Below are 17,390 nucleotides of genomic sequence, written 5' to 3'. Positions count from 1 at the left end.
CTTTCCTTCCTTCTCTGGTGGCCCTCTGCTTTCTCCAGGGACCTATGCACAAGTCTACATTTATAATATTGTTCTGAGTAACCCCTGCCCCCCAAAAAGGGTAAAGAATTTGAAATTCCTAAGAAGTCAAATGTCTTTCCCCTCTAGTGGGTCCCACTTTCCTTAGAGGCCACATAACTCAATGTGCCAATAAAGGGTCAGGGGTCCAGGCCATTCCCCCCCCATCAAAAAATTTCAATGACTTCCTATTACTTCTAGAATAAAATATGAACTCCTCATTTGGGTATTTAAAACTCTCTGCAATCTGTCTCTCCCCTATCATTTATTTCATATTATCCCTCACCTTCACTCTATATTCCATCCAGGCTGGCCTACTACCTGTTCCATCTCCAATCTCCAAACCTTAGGACAGGCTGTCCCTATGCCTCTAGTGCACTCCCTTCTCAGCTCATTTTAGAATCCTTGGTTACCTTGATCAACTTGGGTGCTTCCTCCTCTGGTAAGTCTTGCTTCATTCCCCTGGTGGTCAGTATTCCTTCCCTCCTCAAATTAACTGGCATTTACTTATCTTTGACTATGTTGTATTCCCCTCAATAGAATCAAAGTTCCTTGAGGGCAGGGATTATTTTGTTTTGTCTTTATAAAACAGTGCCTTACATGAAGCAGACATTTAATAAATGTTGGAATTGAATAGAACTGAATACCATAAAATCACAAAGAGTCTTGGAAAGGGAAGAAAATAGGGGAACAGACATCTAGTAAGCACTTACTATGGGGTAGACTCTACTCTAAGCCTTGAGGATGCCAATACAAGTGAAAAGACAGTCCCTGCCCTCAAAGAGCTTACATTCTAATGGGAGAAATATCAAAGAGAGCTAAAAATCAGAAGGGAGAAGGGACTAAGGTATTCAGAGCAGGGGCATGGTTTGGACATCTGGAAAGTCAAGATCGGGGTGGGGGTGGGGAAAAGGGATGGCAGCTGGCCAGCCTGAACCCTTCAACAAAATGAAGGAGGATCTCACCAACGGGAGAAGGGGAGTTGGCCTGGCAGAAACGTGCTGTTATTGTTCATCTTTCACTGTCTAAGAGGACCAATGACCTCACAGGATGGCATTCCAGGGTGAAAAGGCCATAGGGATAGCTAGATGGTCCAAATTGAGGAGGCTCCAGGCATGGAGGAAAGTGATGAGACAGCAACTGAGGCATGGTATTTAAGTACAGAAGTTCATAGCAGAGCCAAGAGAGGAATGAATACTAGTTGGCCTTCTTCCTTCCACCATGTACTAGGCTAAAGGAATGGTCCTTGAACCTTGAAAGGGCATAATCTTTCCTCAAAAATCAATACCAACCATTTACCTTTCTATGGTACTTTAAGGTTTGAAAGCACTTCTTCCACCATGGCCCCAGGATATAAGTGATACAAGTATTCTTATCACACCCATTTTACAGATGAAAAAATTGAGACTCAGAAGTCAAGGGACTTGCTCATGGTCACACAACCAGGAAGTATTTGAGCAGGGATTTGAACCCAGAATTTCTGACTCTTGGTCAAACAATCTACTATATCATGCTACCTCGCCACCCAATTCACATCATTCTTTTTGTACCTCTCCTTCATGTATCTATCATGTTCTATTTTATGTTATTTATATAGGTATTTCATCCCCATTCTAGACTGTGGACCTTATGGGCACTGTAACTATCTTGCTTAATTTGGTTTTTTATTTCTGCCAATGCCAAACATAGCATTTTGTACAGTGCCCAATGAAATACTAGTAATTTTTTTTTGGAATTGTAGTCTGCCAGAATTCATGCTCACATAGTATCATCCAGTGGATACCAGGGTTGAAGAGATGGGTTTTGACAGTAATGAGAAGTTTGGAGTCATCAAAACACTGAGTAGTTTTCCAAATGGGACTCAGCCCCATCTCATACTATTGAATTCTAGGTCTTTATGTATCTATAGTACCTCACCGAAGCTGTAGCTTTCAATGAACTAAACTGATGGGCCACTCATCCAGGTCCATATTACAGTCTGAGCAGTAAATGTTTTTCATCTACTTTGTTTTTCTCGTATGGATGGTTAGGCTAATATTTCCCACTGCTGTAGATTTCAAGAGTGAGAATTTTTTTTTAACATTCCAGGAAATTATAAAATTAGTTCAGTGTTATCGGTGAACAGGAGCATTTGTCAGACCTTGCCCTGAACAGAAATTTTTTTTTATTTGGACTCTACGCAGACAGGACAACTTCTATAACACTAGTGAACACCCAAATAAACATATGCCATCTTGTTTCGTACTTTGATGTCAGTACTCAGTGGGTCATTGAACAAAGTTTTCTCCACAGCTGCTTCTGTCAAAGAGTTTCATATAATTTTAATGTAAGCAAGAGAGACACCTCATTTGAAGATCACTTTCGAGTCTGCATTTTATCCTACCGAGTCAAGGGCTTTTATAAAATAAAAAAATAAACATAGCAGGAGGCTATTTTTTACATCTAGGTCTATTGTCTGACTGTAAAGATGTGGTTGACTATAAAAACATGCTTCTTCTCATCTCAAGTTTTCACTGAGGATACCTTTTGTTGTAAGCATGGAATATTATAATAAAGATTTTATAGAGACAAAAGACCAAGTATAGGGATCAATCATTGCTGAGGTTTCTCTACCATCTGTTTTTTAATAATTTTTTTAAATAATTTTTTTAAAACTGGTTGACAGTCAACAAACATTTAAGCACTTACCATGTTCCAAGCACTGTGTTAAATACGGGCGATTAAAAGAAAAGAAAGGCAAAAAATGTGGTCCCTGCCCTCAAGGAGCTCATAATCTAATGAGGGAGAAAACATCTTTGTCTCCACCTCACAATCATATGGGGTGAGGTAGGGAAAGAAGAAATTTCTCCCACCTTTAGTTCATATTCTCGCTTGCAACATAGAAAAACAATTAAGAAAATCAATTAAGGAAAAATGCCCAATCCCAGGTTGGTCATCTTTTTTTTCAAGTGCCAGCCATGATCATTTCCATTCTTCCCTTTTTAAAGAAATTTTATTCAGAACCTTTAAGAATGTGTCACCTCCAACCCAGATCCCTCCTAATATATTTTTATAGAATTATAGACTCTCATAAATGGGAGAGATCTCCGAGGTCATCCAGTCCTGGGTGAAGGGACCATTGAGTCCATGGGTCCTGAAGAAGAACCCTTCAGACAATACACCCAACAATTGATCATCTAGACCTCCAGGGACAGGGTATTCCCTCCCAAGGTAGCCCATGCCACTCTGGGATAGTTGTATGGGCAGGAAATACATCAAGCTTAGTTTTGCCTCTTCAACACTTCCATCCATTGCTTACAATTCTGCCCTGTGGGGCCAAACAAAATGAATTTAATCCTTCTTCCATGTGACAATCCTTCAGATTCTTGAATACATTTTTCTGGTACCTTCTAAGTCTTCTTTTCTATAGGTTACATGCTCCCTGTCCCTTTCACAAATCCTCATACTCAAGGCCCATTGCCATCATAGTTGTAATCCCCTAGACACTCTTCAATTTATAAAAGATCTTCCTTTAAAAAAAATTTTTTTAGACCATTTCTCTATCTTACCCAGTCTGAGCAACAGTCATTCATGGACCAGATGTCACCACTGATTGGCATAGGAGTTTGGGGTTGATTTGGGGCCAGTTCACCCTCCTTTGGCAGCCCTGTGCCCACTCCTCAGTCTCCCAAGGATTCATCATAATGGTAGTTGGTTTTATCCTACTATCGCTCAGAACTCATGAATTCAAATGATCTGCCAGCCTGACTCACAAAGAAGCAGGAATTACAGCTGTGCATCATCATTCCTAGCCAGAAACCGATACTGCTAAAAGACAAATCTAACCAAGTCATTCTCCTCAGAAATTTTCAGTGACTGCCCATGACTCAAGCAATCCTGCAGCTTCAGCCTTCCTAGCCACCGAGATCACAGGGGTAAACCACCTGCATAAAATCCCTTCCTAAAACAAGGTGCTTGGAACCAAAACCTATATTCCAGGTGTCTGACCAAGACAACATGGAGCAGGTCTGTTTTCCTTTTTGTCTTAGTATCCCTAATGCTTAGCATAGTGGCTGGCATAAAGTAGGTATGTATTGATTGAGCAGCATCCCTTATTTATGTATACCATAAATCTCTTAACGCATCCCAAGATCACATTACTTCAGTTTAGGGACGCTAGGAACCCTGAAACCCAAGGGTACGGGTCAGAGGTCTGCCTGGAAAGAATTTGACCACTCAACCCTTCTTTCAGTCTAAGTAGTGAGTTTATTACCACACAGGTTGTCTGGGTAAGATTCCTAATGAGTTTGCTGCATTTGTGACAACAATATGAATCTATGCATTTTAATGGGGGAAAGATTAATTTAATTTAATTTATTAATTTAATGGGGGAAAGACACTTTTATACAGAAAGACTGTGGGAAGATCTGGATGGAATTAAGAAGGTCAAGTAACCTAATTAAGTAATCAAGATGGGCTGGGGTGGGCCAATGCAGACAATTGAGGGAGTTAAGCTGCTGGAGAGACACAGTAAAAGGGTAGTTAAAAGAATCCGTGACTGGGATGGGCCAGGTGCCTCAGGTAAATGCCAGAGATCTGGGTTCAGGGGCTTTGGGGTCCAGGTCCCAAAGACACGGTCTTTTCCTTTTAGGGTCAAGATCCCATCCCCATCAACATTAGGGTTTTTTGGTCCCGTGTCATACTGTTGACTCACATTGAGCTTTCAGTCCACTAAACCCCCCAGCTCTTCTTCACGTGAATTGCTACCTCCTCTATCTCGTATGTTATTTTTTTTTTTGGTAGCAACATATAAGACTTTATATTTATCACTACTAAATTTAATACCTCCTCTATTTTGTATTTGTTAATTTTTTTTAGTGCCAACATATAAGACTTTATATTTATCACTACTAAATTTAATCTTATCAGATTTAGCCCAAAGCTGTAGTCTGTCAATAAAAGTCAACAAATGTAATTAAACAAAGTTCTAATGTGTCTATTATGTGCAAGACATTATGCTAGGCACTAAGATTATTAAGATAAAAATGAGAGGCCCTGCCCCTAAGGCACAGAAACAAAATGTGGACCCAGAGAAATAAAGAGAAAATCATTTCAAGATAGACTGGAGGGGTCAGAGAGGGAGGAGGAATCTGAGTCGTGTCTTGAAGGAGGCAACAGAGTCTAAGAGAATCAGTGACTATTGGGAGTGTCAAGGCTTGAGCAGCTGGAAAGGAAAGCTAAGGATAACAAAAAGAAAATATAAGCTACATTGTGGGTGAAAGACTGATCAATTATGAGAAAGGGCTAGATGGGGCTATTGCTCTAATCTAATGGGATGTCAATAATAAACAACAGAAAGTGAACCCAGGTGGCATAGTGGATAGAGTGCCAGGCTTGGACACAGGAAGACGTGAGTTCAAATCCAGCCTCAGACATTCACTAGCTATGTGACCCTAAGCAAGTCACTTAACCTCTGACTGCCTCAGTTTCCTCATCTTTGAAATGGGGGAAATAGAACCTACCTTCAGAGTTGTTGGGAAGATCAAATGAAATGTTATTTGGAGAGTGCTGTGCACATCTTAAAGCCCTATGTAAATACTAGCTGTTATTATTATTCATCTCTTATTTTGGTTCTGATTTTGAAGGCTGATAAAGAGGGGTGTTTATCAAGAGGGATGCTCCCAAAGCCAGGAAGGACAGAATATAAATGGTTAATAGACACTTGCTAACCAAGCTATGTAAGGAGATAGTAAGAGACCATTTAGCAGTCCTCCATGCCTCCAGGTCACCAGCCCCAGATAAACTATATGCTTGTGTCCTCAGTGTTTGCTGAGCCAGCAATATTCGATAGCCAGGATTATAAGAAGGACAACTAGCCTAATTTTTTTTTTGATGAGGCAATAGGGGTTAAGTGACTTGCCTAGGGTCATACAGCTAGTGTCAAGTGTCTAAAGTCCGATTTGAACTCAGGTCCTCCTGACTCCAGGGCAGGTGCTCTATTCACATACCATGTAGCTGCCCCTCAACTAGCCTAATTTTGACAAAAGAAAAGGATCTGCAAACTGTAGGCCAGTGAGCTTGACTTTGATTCCTGGCAAAAGATAGAACATATTATGAAAGGAATGGTTGGTTTACATTTGAAAAAAGAATCGGTAATCCCAAAGGACTAGCACAGCTTCACTGAAGACAGTCTGGACAGACTCACCTCATTTCTCTTAACAGGGTTCTCCAGGTAGATAGATGAGGGAGATGATGTAGAAGTAGCTTTCCTAAATCTTAGCACAACATTTGACCAGTCTCTCATGCTGTTCTTTGGGATAGCTCATGCTTCTGTGTCACGTTTCCATCACTGTGGGGATCTTAGGGCCCAGGAAGCCTCTATGGAGAAAGACTAGGATTGGAAATATAGCACCAAAGTGAGATTGCCTTTAGTTCTCTCTAGGACCCAGTGAGAACAGTGGCAACTGTGCTTCCATGAATGAGTTCTAGGACAGGAAGCTGAATCATATGAGATGGAGAAGCAATCAGTCTGCTGTCATACCTGGTTTCCTTCCTCTCTTCCTTCCGCCTCATACTCATCACATAATGCCTTGATTATTGCAATAGTCCACAGGTGGATCCGCCTGCCTCACGTCTCTCCCCACTCCAATCGACCTTCCATGCAGCCCTTAAAGTGATTTTCCTAAAGTGTAGGTCCAGTCATGTCACCCCCATGCTCAGTAAACTTCAGTGACTCCCAATTGCCTCTGGGATCAAATACAAAATGCTCGGTTTGATATTCAAAGTCCTTTATAGCCTAGCCCCTTCTTTTCTGTCTTCTTGCACCTTACTCCCCTACAAGTATTTTTTGATTCAGTGACGCTGGTCTCCTGGTTGTACCAAGAACAAAATATCCATTTCTCAGATCCTGGCATTCTCTCTGGCTGTACCCCATGCCTGGAATGCTCTCTTCTCTGTTCTGACTACTAATCTCCCTGGCTTCCTTTAAGTCCCAACTAAAATCCCACCTTCTACAGGAAGCCTTTCCCAATTCCTCTTAATTCCATTGCCTTCCCTCTGTCAATTATTTCCTATTTACCTTGTATGTAGCTTGCTTTTTATATATTTGTTTGCATGTTGTTTCCCCCATTAGATTGTAAGCTCCTTGAGGGCAGATACTGTATTTTACCTCTTTTTGTAAACCCAGTGCTTAGCACAGTGCGTGGCACATAGGAGGCACTTAATAAATGTTGATTGATTCCATTATGCTTGGATATGGACTTTCTGGCTACCAGGATAGTGACAGGGACAGGTAGCTACTTGCCATTGGACTTGGATTGCTAGACTCCCATGAGCTGGATGAGAAGAACCAAGTCTATGTCATGGAAACGTGGCAAGTAAAACAACTGGGGACCAATGCTTTGGGAGAGAGTCTGGTACTAGAGTAGGAGTGGAACCACAAGGGAACTATGAAAGAATGTTGATTACCAAGACTGCCAGCTGTTTGGGGGGGTTTGTTTTTTGTTTGTTTGTTTTGGGCGATGGGGGTTAAGTGACTTGCCCTGGGTCACACAGCTAGTGTTATGTGTCTGAGGCCAGATTTGAACTCAGGTCATCCTGAATCCAAGGCTGGTGCTCTAGCCACTGCACCACTTAGCTGCCCCCACCTAGCTGCCCCCAAGACTGCCAGCTATTATGAATCCTGTTGGACTGGTAAGCTGGAGAGGGAAATTGAGTCCCTTTACCACTATCTCTGTCTTTCCTCCTCATTTCCAGCCTGTAATCCTAAGACATGTGCTAATACCCTCTTCCTTTTTTCCTTTTCATGAGTTTCTAGTGCATATAATCTGGGAATACTGCTGTCACACACACAAAGATCTGGGAGGGGAAATAAGAGGGTTTAGGTGTTAATGGAGGAGAATGTCTCCATAGAAGAGCACTTGACCTATTTCCTATCACTTTTGTGCAATAAACTCTGTGATCACAGAGGGAAGTAACTGGACTTTTTACTCCATTCTTCATCTGTTGCTCTGCCGGGTTTCAGCTCCACAGAACAAGATGCACAGCCCAGTCAAACTCATCATCTCTAATCTCTCGACTGTATTACTAACTCAAGCCTTGACTGACAGCCACCTCCCTCAGCCTCTTCTCCCCTCTGATTGGAGGGCTGGAGGGTAGCATTCCAGACTCCTCCCAATACCTTCCTTTATGGAGGACATAAACTGGACCTTCTGGCTCACTCCACTCTGCACCTACTTCTCTGCCTGGTTTCATCTTCACAAAACAAAACAAAACACTGAGCCAGGTACCTTCTGGCCACCCCACCTAACACTCCCTCCCACTTTCTTCCTTCCTTTTGTGTGTTGTCTCCTCACCCCACCCCAGCCCACCCTACCCCACCCTATCCCCATTAGATCATGAGCTCCTTAAAGGTAAGACTCTCTTATTATTAATTCTATCCCCAGCACTTAGCACAGTTACTGGCAGTAGTAGGTGCTTAATAAGTATTTATTGGATTGGATTGATCATAGAATGTTAAGACTAAGTCCATTAATGTTGGGCAGGGATTAGAGGTCATCAGATAAGAAAGAGGAGCTCAGGAAGATATGGGGGCTCATGAACTGTGTTCAAACTATAGATTTTATATTTTAATATTTTGAGTGATATTTCATTTCATTCCCTAGAATAGTTCCAAACCCAGGCAGCACGACTCAAACCAAGACTTTTGGGCACAAATGCTGAAACCACAGGCTTGGCAGTAGGGAGACCAGCCTAGACGTCTGCAGAATTTTCTGATGGCCAATGAGCATGGTGTATAGGTTAAGAGATACTGGAAAGAAATAATTGATGCAAACACTGGGCTAGCAGCTCAAGTAATATGCCACCTGGTGGACAACTCAGATATTACACTTCTTTGCTAGAAAATTTATAAAGAGAGGTGCTGTCTATAGACTTAAATAAGGCAGCATTCCAGCCACATGAGCAAATTTGGCCTGCCTGCTCTGCAATAAGTGCCCAGTTTAGATAATATGGAAGCCAAGGGCTAGGTAATAGTACAGCTAGATTAGAAATTAGTTTGAACCCAACAAATGGTCATTAATGGTTTGCTGTCAACTCGGAAAGAAATAAACATTTGAATACCTCGGTAATCTGTGCTTGGCCCAGTATAGCTTAACAATTTTACCAGTGACTTGGATAGAGACACAGTTGGCGCATTTATCAAATTGTAGATAACATAAAGAAAGAAAGTGATAGCCCAGTGACCACATTGGATGAACTAAAAGATTTCATCAAGCTAAAATGTTGAACTGAATCTAATGAGATTATATTTAATGGTAATAAATGTATACTTTCATAGTTTATTCAAAAAATCAATTTCCCAAGTTCAAATTGGGGTAAATGTGACTAGATAGTAGTTCATGTGAAAAAAGAACCTGGGGTTCTTAGTGGACTTCAAGCTCATTATGAGTTAAGAGTGTGATCTGAAGAGCTAATGTGATCATAGACTACATTGAGAGACTAAGTGCCAGGGTGGTGGTAACCCTGCTAGACTCTGCCCTCATTCGATCACATCTAAAGTATTGTATTAGAAGAACCCTGACAAGTAGGAAAGCTGCAAAAAGAAGCAAACAAAATGGTATCAGGCCCCAAGTTCATGCCATGCAGGGCTCAAAATAAAAAGTCCGTGAAAGCATTAAAGTTAGTGTGACATCTCCCCTTACTAGACTATAAATTCCATGTGGTCAGGGGATGTGTCTGGTCTTGACTTCCTATCTCCCTTTGGAAAGAAGCAGGCAAGGCATGAAAAATTTGAGCTGATCCCAATCTCTACAGTTGCCCCCAAGAAACCATGACCATTCAAACTCCAGAGTACATGCCTGGCTTTTCAGGAGGATGGAGCCCTAAGTGCACATGGAAATACTGCAAGCCTTCTTAGGAGGGAGAATATATCCAGTAATCTGGAAGTTAATCTGTACATATGTGCCTTGATCACGAGCTCTTTAATTAAAGGAATCAGCTTTGATGATTTTTACTAAAAGTCAGGAGGCAGGTTTATCAAGCACATATCAGGAAGAAGTGTTTCCATCGATGGGAGGCCAAAAGGCTAGCATTGTGGAAAAAGTATTGAGGAAGCCCTCCATAAGGAGAGTTGGGCTCTACCCTAGGAATGGATTCAAGGAGTCAACATCATGGGGATTCGGAGGGATGATATCCAAATCATTCCATTAGTCTCTGGCTAAATGAATTGTTGCATTCATCTAAATGGATAAGACATTTAAATTAGCTGGGTCTGGTTGTTTACTGAAATTGAATTTTTGGTATATTGGGGAGAGGGGTACATGTGTGGGCTAGAATTCACATTTGTTCTGGCAGAGTTTTGGCTAAATCAAATCAAAATGATTCTTTTCAAGAGAAAAGATTTGAGGCATTGGGTGAAATCAGCCCTTTCTCTGACACCTGGACCAGAAGGCAGCTCTCTGCACTTTTGCTTGGGTTCTACATGGCATCACTACCATTCAATCAACAAACATTAATCAAGTGCCTACTATAAGTCAGGCGCTATACTGTTGATTGGGAAAATATATCTTGTCATCAAGCAGCAGGAAGTTAAGGATTAATGTCCAACTGCAATAACTTGGGCTTCCAGGGCTTCTTAAGTGTTTTTGTGTGATGGATCCCTTTGGAAGACTAGTGAAAACTATGGACCAATTCTCAGAAGAATGTTTTTAAATGCATAAAACAAAATGCATAGATTCCCAAACCAATTATATTGAAATCCCATTTTTAAAAAATTAACAAGCTCGGGGGCGGAGCCAAGATGGCGGAGTGAAAGCAGTGACTTGCTTGAGCTCTCCCCCAAACCCCTCCAAATACTCATGAAAAATGGCTCTAAACAAATTCTGAAGCAGCAGAACCCACAAAAAGACAGAGTGAAACAAATTTCCAGCCCAAGACAACCTGGATGATTGATCAGAAAGGTGTATCGTGCTGGGCTGGGAGCACAGCACAGCGTGGGCGCACAGGCCACAGCAAACCTGGAGCAGGCCTCAGAGGACTGAATCGCGGGCAGCTGTGGAGGTTTCCAGACTCCTCAATCCACGAATGCCAAAGACAACTTAGAAGGTCAGTGGGAAAAGTCTGTTTCTATCAGTGCTGAGAAAGGAAGGCGGGGTCTCAGCTCCATTCCCCAAGTTGGGGGGGGGGGGGCAGCTGCTTCCCTAGCTTCTGGCCCACAGACTGAGGGGGAATCCAGTGGCTGATCAGAGAGGGACTGCAGGGATCTCTTTGCCAGTGCTGAGGCAGGAATCTCTTGCTTTGCCCGTGTGTGGATCTGGGTCACAGTTCTGGGCGGCAGTGCTGGGGTGAGGAGCGCTGGCGTGGTGGAGCTTGTAGTGGCTGTGAAGAGGAACCCCTCCTCACAGTTACAGGACAGAAAGGAGTACTTGTGCTCACAGGCCAGGAAAGGAGTAAACACCTCACCCCTTATCATACCACCTTGGAAGAACTGAAAATTTGCAGGTCCCTACAAGTATCTCTGAAAACAGCTACACAAACCCCTGAAGCTTGGGACAGTACACTCTCCACACTGGAAGCAGACTCTTACCTTAACAAAGAGTTTAAAACTCAAGTAATTGGCTGGGATCATGAGTAAGCAGCGCAAAAAGAGTCAGACTATATTATCTTACTTTGGTGACAAAGAAGATCAAAATATACAACCAGAAGAAGACAACAAAATCAAAGCTCCTACATCCAAAGCCTCCAAGAAAAATATGAATCAGTCCCAGGCCTTGGAAGAGCTCAAAAGGGATTTTGAGAAGCAAGTAAGGGAAGTAGAGGAAAAACTGGGAAGAGAAATGAGAGTGATGCAAGAAAATCATGAAAAACAAGTCAACAGCTTGCTAAAGGAGACCCAAAAAAATACTGAAGAAAATAACACCTTAAAAAATAGCCTAACCCAAATGGCAAAAGAGATCCAAAAAGCCAATGAGGAGAAAATGCCCTAAAAAGAAAAATTGGCCAAATGGAAAAGGAAGTCCAAAAGATTACTGAAGAAAATACTTCCTTAAAAATTAGAATAGAGCAATTGGAAGACAGTGACTTTATGAGAAATCAAGACACTGTAAAACAAATCCAAAAGAATGAAAAATTAGAAAACAATGTGAAATATCTCATTGGAAAAACAACTGACCTGGAAAATAGATCCAGGAGAGAGAATTTAAAAATTATTGGACTATCTGAAAGCCATGATCAAAAAAGAGCCTAGACATCATCTTTCAAGAAATTATCAAGGAAAACTGCCCTGATATTAGAACCAGAGGGCAAAATAGAAATTGAAAGAATCCACAGATCTCCTCCTGAAAGAGATCCCCAAAGGAAAACTCCTAGGAATATTGTAGCCAAATTCCAGAGTTCCCAGGTCAAGGAGAAAATATTACAAGCTGCCAGAAGGAAACAATTCAAGTACTGTGGAAACACAATCAGGATAACACAAGATTTAGCAGCTTCTACATTAAAGGACTGCAGGGCATGGAATATAATATTCCAGAGGGCAAAGGAGATAGGATTACAACCAAGAATCACCTACCCAGCAAAACTGAGTATAATCCTTCAGGGGAAAAATGGTCATTCAGTGAAATAGAGGACTTTCAAGCATTCCTGATGAAAAGACCAGAGCTAAACAGAAAATTTGACTTTCAAATACAGGACTCCAGTGGAACATGAAGAGGTAAACAGGAAAGAGAAATCATAAGAGACTTATTAAGATTGAACTGTTTACATTCCTGCATGGAAAGATGATATTTGTAACTCATGAGAACTTTGTCAGTATTAGGGTAGTTGAAGGAAAAAAATTGTATGTATGTATGTATGTATAGATAGATAGAGGGCACAGGGTGAGTTGAAGATTAAGGGGTCATATCTGGAGAATAAAATTAAGGGATGAGAGAGGATGATACTCGGAGAAGAAAGGGAGAGGTAGAATGGGGTAAATTATCTCAAAAAAAAACAGAAAAGAAAAGTCTCTCACAGTGGGGAAACGGGGAAGGTGAGAGGGAATGAGGAATCTTATTCTCATAGGATTTGGCTTAAGGAGAGAATAACATACACATTCAATTGGGTATGGAAATCTGTCTTACCCTACAGGAAAATAGGGGGAGAAGGGGACAAGAGAGCAGGGGGTGATAGAGAGGAGGGCAGATTGGGAAAGAGGGTAATCAGAAGCAAATACTTCTGAGGAGGGACAGGGTCAAAAGAAAGAATAGAATAAATGGGAGGGCAGGATAGGATTAAGGGAAATAGAGTTAGTTTTTTACAACATGTCTACTAAGGAAGTGTTTTGCATAACTGCACATGTACAACCTATATTGAGTTGCTTGCCTTTTCAATGAGGGTGGGTGGGGAGGGAGGAAGGGAGAAAATTTGGAACTCAAAGTTTTAAAAACACATGTTTTTTAAAAAAATGTTTTCACATGCAACTGGGAAATAAGAAATACAAGAAATGGGGTACAGAAGTCTATCCTGCTCTACAGGAAAATAGAAGGGGAAGGGGATAAGAGAAGGGAGGGGGAGAGATAGAAGAGAAGGCAGACCAGGAGAAGGGGTATTCAGAATGCATGCCATCTTGGGGTTGGGGGAGGGGTGAGAAATTTGGAACTCAAAAACTTGTGGAAGCGAATATTGAAAACTAAAAATAAATAAATTTATATTAAAAAAATTAAAAAAATTAACAAGCTCACAGATACTGGATTTAAGAATCCTTGCTATGGTTGGGAACAGGACAAGATCAGCACTTGGGCTTCATCTGTCATAAGTAGTCCTGAGAAAAATGGATGAAGTTAGAACATCAAGGCCAAGGAATTAGGCAGGAGCTAATATTGAAGGAACAACCCAAATGGAAGCAGTATGAAAGCAACAGCCTGGAATGTAGGAACAAAGCCAGAGTCCAGGAACCAGGAGAATTAATCAGGTATGCATGAAGCTGGGGGAACAAAATGGAAGAAAGATGCTTTGTAACAATGTTTGCTGCCTTTAAGCCATGAGTTATCATCGTGTAAAAACCACAGCCCCTCTTACTCTTTAAGGGAATCAGCTTTCTGGGAATTCAAGAAAAGGACAGAAATAATTTGCTGCAAAAAAATGGGATGAGTATCTTTCAAATGCAATAGTAGGAGAGGACAAAAACCTTCCTACAGTTAGTTGATTAGAAATATGACCTACCGGCCAGGCCATGCAGCAGAATTTTCAGGGCCTCAGACTATAGCTGTCTCCTACTTGGGAAAAATGTTAAGAGGGTAACTCACCCTCTGGGCCCCCTGGGGAAAAGTAAACTTTCCCTCTGAGGGGGTCCTAGACTGATTGGGGCCCTGGAATTATCTTCAGTATTTTCCTCCTGGCTTTGTCCCAATGGAGAAGCCTCTTCTTTGATATTTTTTAAGAATAAGAGAGAACTCCTATTAGCCAGGGCAGGGGAGTTAAAGACTCCCTTCAGCCAAAGGGGTAGAATGCTCTGACTCTGTAATTCACTACACTGAACAGAGTTTTCCATTGGGTTTGAATAGCAACTCTTCACTCCTCTCCTAAGGTTCATTTCACATCTGTTGTAAAGAGCCAGCAATAACTTGGCTCTTGGTTATATGGTCGATGGTGCGGAGGCAATGAGATTGTCTGTACGGGCAGAGAGGAGATAATATAGTTTGCTCTGTCTTTCAAATTGTGGAAGCAAGTATGAAAATGGAATTTTCAGCAGGTTAGTCCTATATGCTTTCTGCTGATGGTTATTATTTAATGTTTCCTGCGCATGGAGAAGCTGCTGGGGTCTATAGAGAGGAGAGCTGGACAATATTTCTTCCTCTTGGAGCTCAGAGACTATGTTCAAGAGAAAAGCAAGAAATACAATTTCAAGGGAAAGACAGTCATATACCTGAGTTCCAATAGTGAGTTGGGAGAGAAGGAGTCAAGGAAAGGAAAGTGGAAGTAGCTTGGGCATGGTAGCAGAGAGCTCTTAGTGAAGACCCTTGCTGGTGACTCAAATCCTAGATAGAATGTAAGCTCCTTGAGGGCAAAGATTGTTTCTTTTTTTGTCTTTGCATCCTTATCACCTAGCATAGTGCCTGGCACATAATAAGTACTTAATAAATTTTTCTTGATTACTTGATTTTAGTCACAATCACCTTCCAGGAAGGAAAGGGAACTGGTTATCAAGTAGGGACACAAGCAGACAAGATCATGGGTCAAGCTGGTTTGGGAAAAAGAAACAAAAGGTCAGAATGGAAGAAGAAAGAAGGGGGTTTGGAGTCACCAGTGCCAAGAAACCAAATTTGAGGAGGGATGCTTAGGTCAGCAACAATCACAGAAAAGCCTGGGCATGTCCACAAGGAAGGAGGGCTATCAGCAGTTACCCATATTGTCTGTCTCACTGGATTCAGAAGTTGTTTCTTCAAGAAGCTTTAAAAAATTGCAATCTGCTATCTGACCATGTTCTGACAAAGGCAGAGCCCAGGGGCATTTTCTGCCTAGAGCTGTTCCTGAAAGCTAGGAGTTTTGCCTAACCATCCATTTCACCACAATAGCCCTCAGACATTATAAATTGTAATTGAATAAATTGCTCTCCTGGTTCTGCTCAGTTAGCTTTGCAGTTCATGCAAATCTTTTTAGCTTTCTCTGAAACAATCCCCTGCATCATTTCTTACAGAAAAATAGCATTCCAACTCATTCATATTTTCATGTCATTTCCTTCCACATTCACATTTTTCAGCTATTCCCCCAATTAATGGATACTCCTTCAGATCCCAATCATTTACCACCTCAGTTCTTACCTAGCCTCCAATCACTGAATGGGTGCTGCCTCAGATGAACTGAGACCTGGGAAAGACTTTAGCTTAAAAAGGCCAAGGTCTCCCACTGCATCTGAGGTGATCTCCAGTTGTCCTGGTCTATATCTCACCACTGGATCCAGATGGCTCTGGAGGAGAAAATGAGGCTGGTGACCTTTCACAGCCCTCCCTCAATTAAATCCAATTCACTTGCAGGAATCATGGCTCACCTCCCTTATGTCATAGTCCTCTTTAAGAATGAAGAGCAAACAATAACAACCTGAAGAGGAGCTTTAAGTATTTTTTTTATATTTTTAGTTAGCATGTTTTGCTTAGGATTAATTATTCCCTTATTGTACCCTCCCTCTGTTCTATTCTTCCCTTTCTCTCCTTTTTCCCTGTTGAGTGAAATGTAGTTCTATACAGGACTCTGTGTCTATACATTCTTCCCTCTTTGGACCAGTTCAGATGAGAGTGAGGACCAAGCATCAGCCACCACTCTGCCCAATCCTTCCTCCTTGTTTGTATAAACTTCTATTTGTGAATGCGGATTATGTTAGATAATTTTCCCTAGCCTTCTTTTCCTTTCCACTCCTGGCATACTCCTTTCTCTCTCCCTTTATATTCTTCTTTTAAGATCGTCAAGACATAATAGAAACACTCTCAAGCCTTCTGTCTAATTAGAGTCTTTCTTTGACCCCTAATGGTTGATAGGATTCATAGAGTACATATGTATCCTCTCCCCCATGTTAAAATGTAAGCTGTTTATCTTTGTTTATTCCTTAGTCATTTTTTTCATTTGTTTACTTTTTTATGTTTCTCTTAACTCCTGTGTTTGCACTTCAATGCTTTTATGCAGCTCTGTCTATTTAGCAGGAATACTGAGATATCCTCTATCTCATTAAAAATTTGGTTTTCCCCTGTATGATTACAGTCAATATTGATGGGTAAGTTATTCTTGGCTGAATCCCTATATCTTTTCTGCAATATTGTACTCCAAGCTCCTTTATAGTGGTGGTTCTAAATCATGTATGATCCTGACTGTGGCTCCATGGTACTTGATTTTTTTCTTTCTCACAGCTTGCAACATTTTTTTCTTTGAAGCTCTGAATTTTAGCTACAATATTCCTGGAAGTTTTCGTTTGGGGGTTCTTTCAGGAGGTATTCAGTAGGTTCTTTATATTTTCATTTTGCACTTTGCTTCTAAGAGATCTAGGCAATTTTTTTTTAAGATTGATTGATGACTAGGCTCTTTTTTTTTATCGTGGCTTTTGGTAGTACAATAATTCTTAATTTTTTTCACTTTAATCTCTTTTTCTGGTCGGTTCTTTTTTCTATAAGATATCTAGAATTTTTATCTATTTTTGACTTTGTTTTTAATATTTCTTCTTGTCGCATGGAGTTGTGGTTTTGTTGTCTAATGGAATTCAATTTGGTCCATTCTTTTGTTCAGGGAGTTTGTTGCTTGGGCAAGGTTTTGTACCTCTTGTGCCAAGCTGTTAATTTCCTTTCCAATTCTTCTATAGCTAGTCTCTTTTCCAGCTTTTTCCTCTAGTGCTCTCT

Source organism: Phascolarctos cinereus, unplaced genomic scaffold (genome assembly GCF_003287225.1).
Source record: "Phascolarctos cinereus isolate Bilbo 61053 unplaced genomic scaffold, phaCin_HiC Scaffold_5;HRSCAF=322, whole genome shotgun sequence".
Lineage (NCBI taxonomy): Eukaryota > Metazoa > Chordata > Mammalia > Diprotodontia > Phascolarctidae > Phascolarctos > Phascolarctos cinereus.
This window is presented reverse-complemented; position numbering follows the sequence as displayed.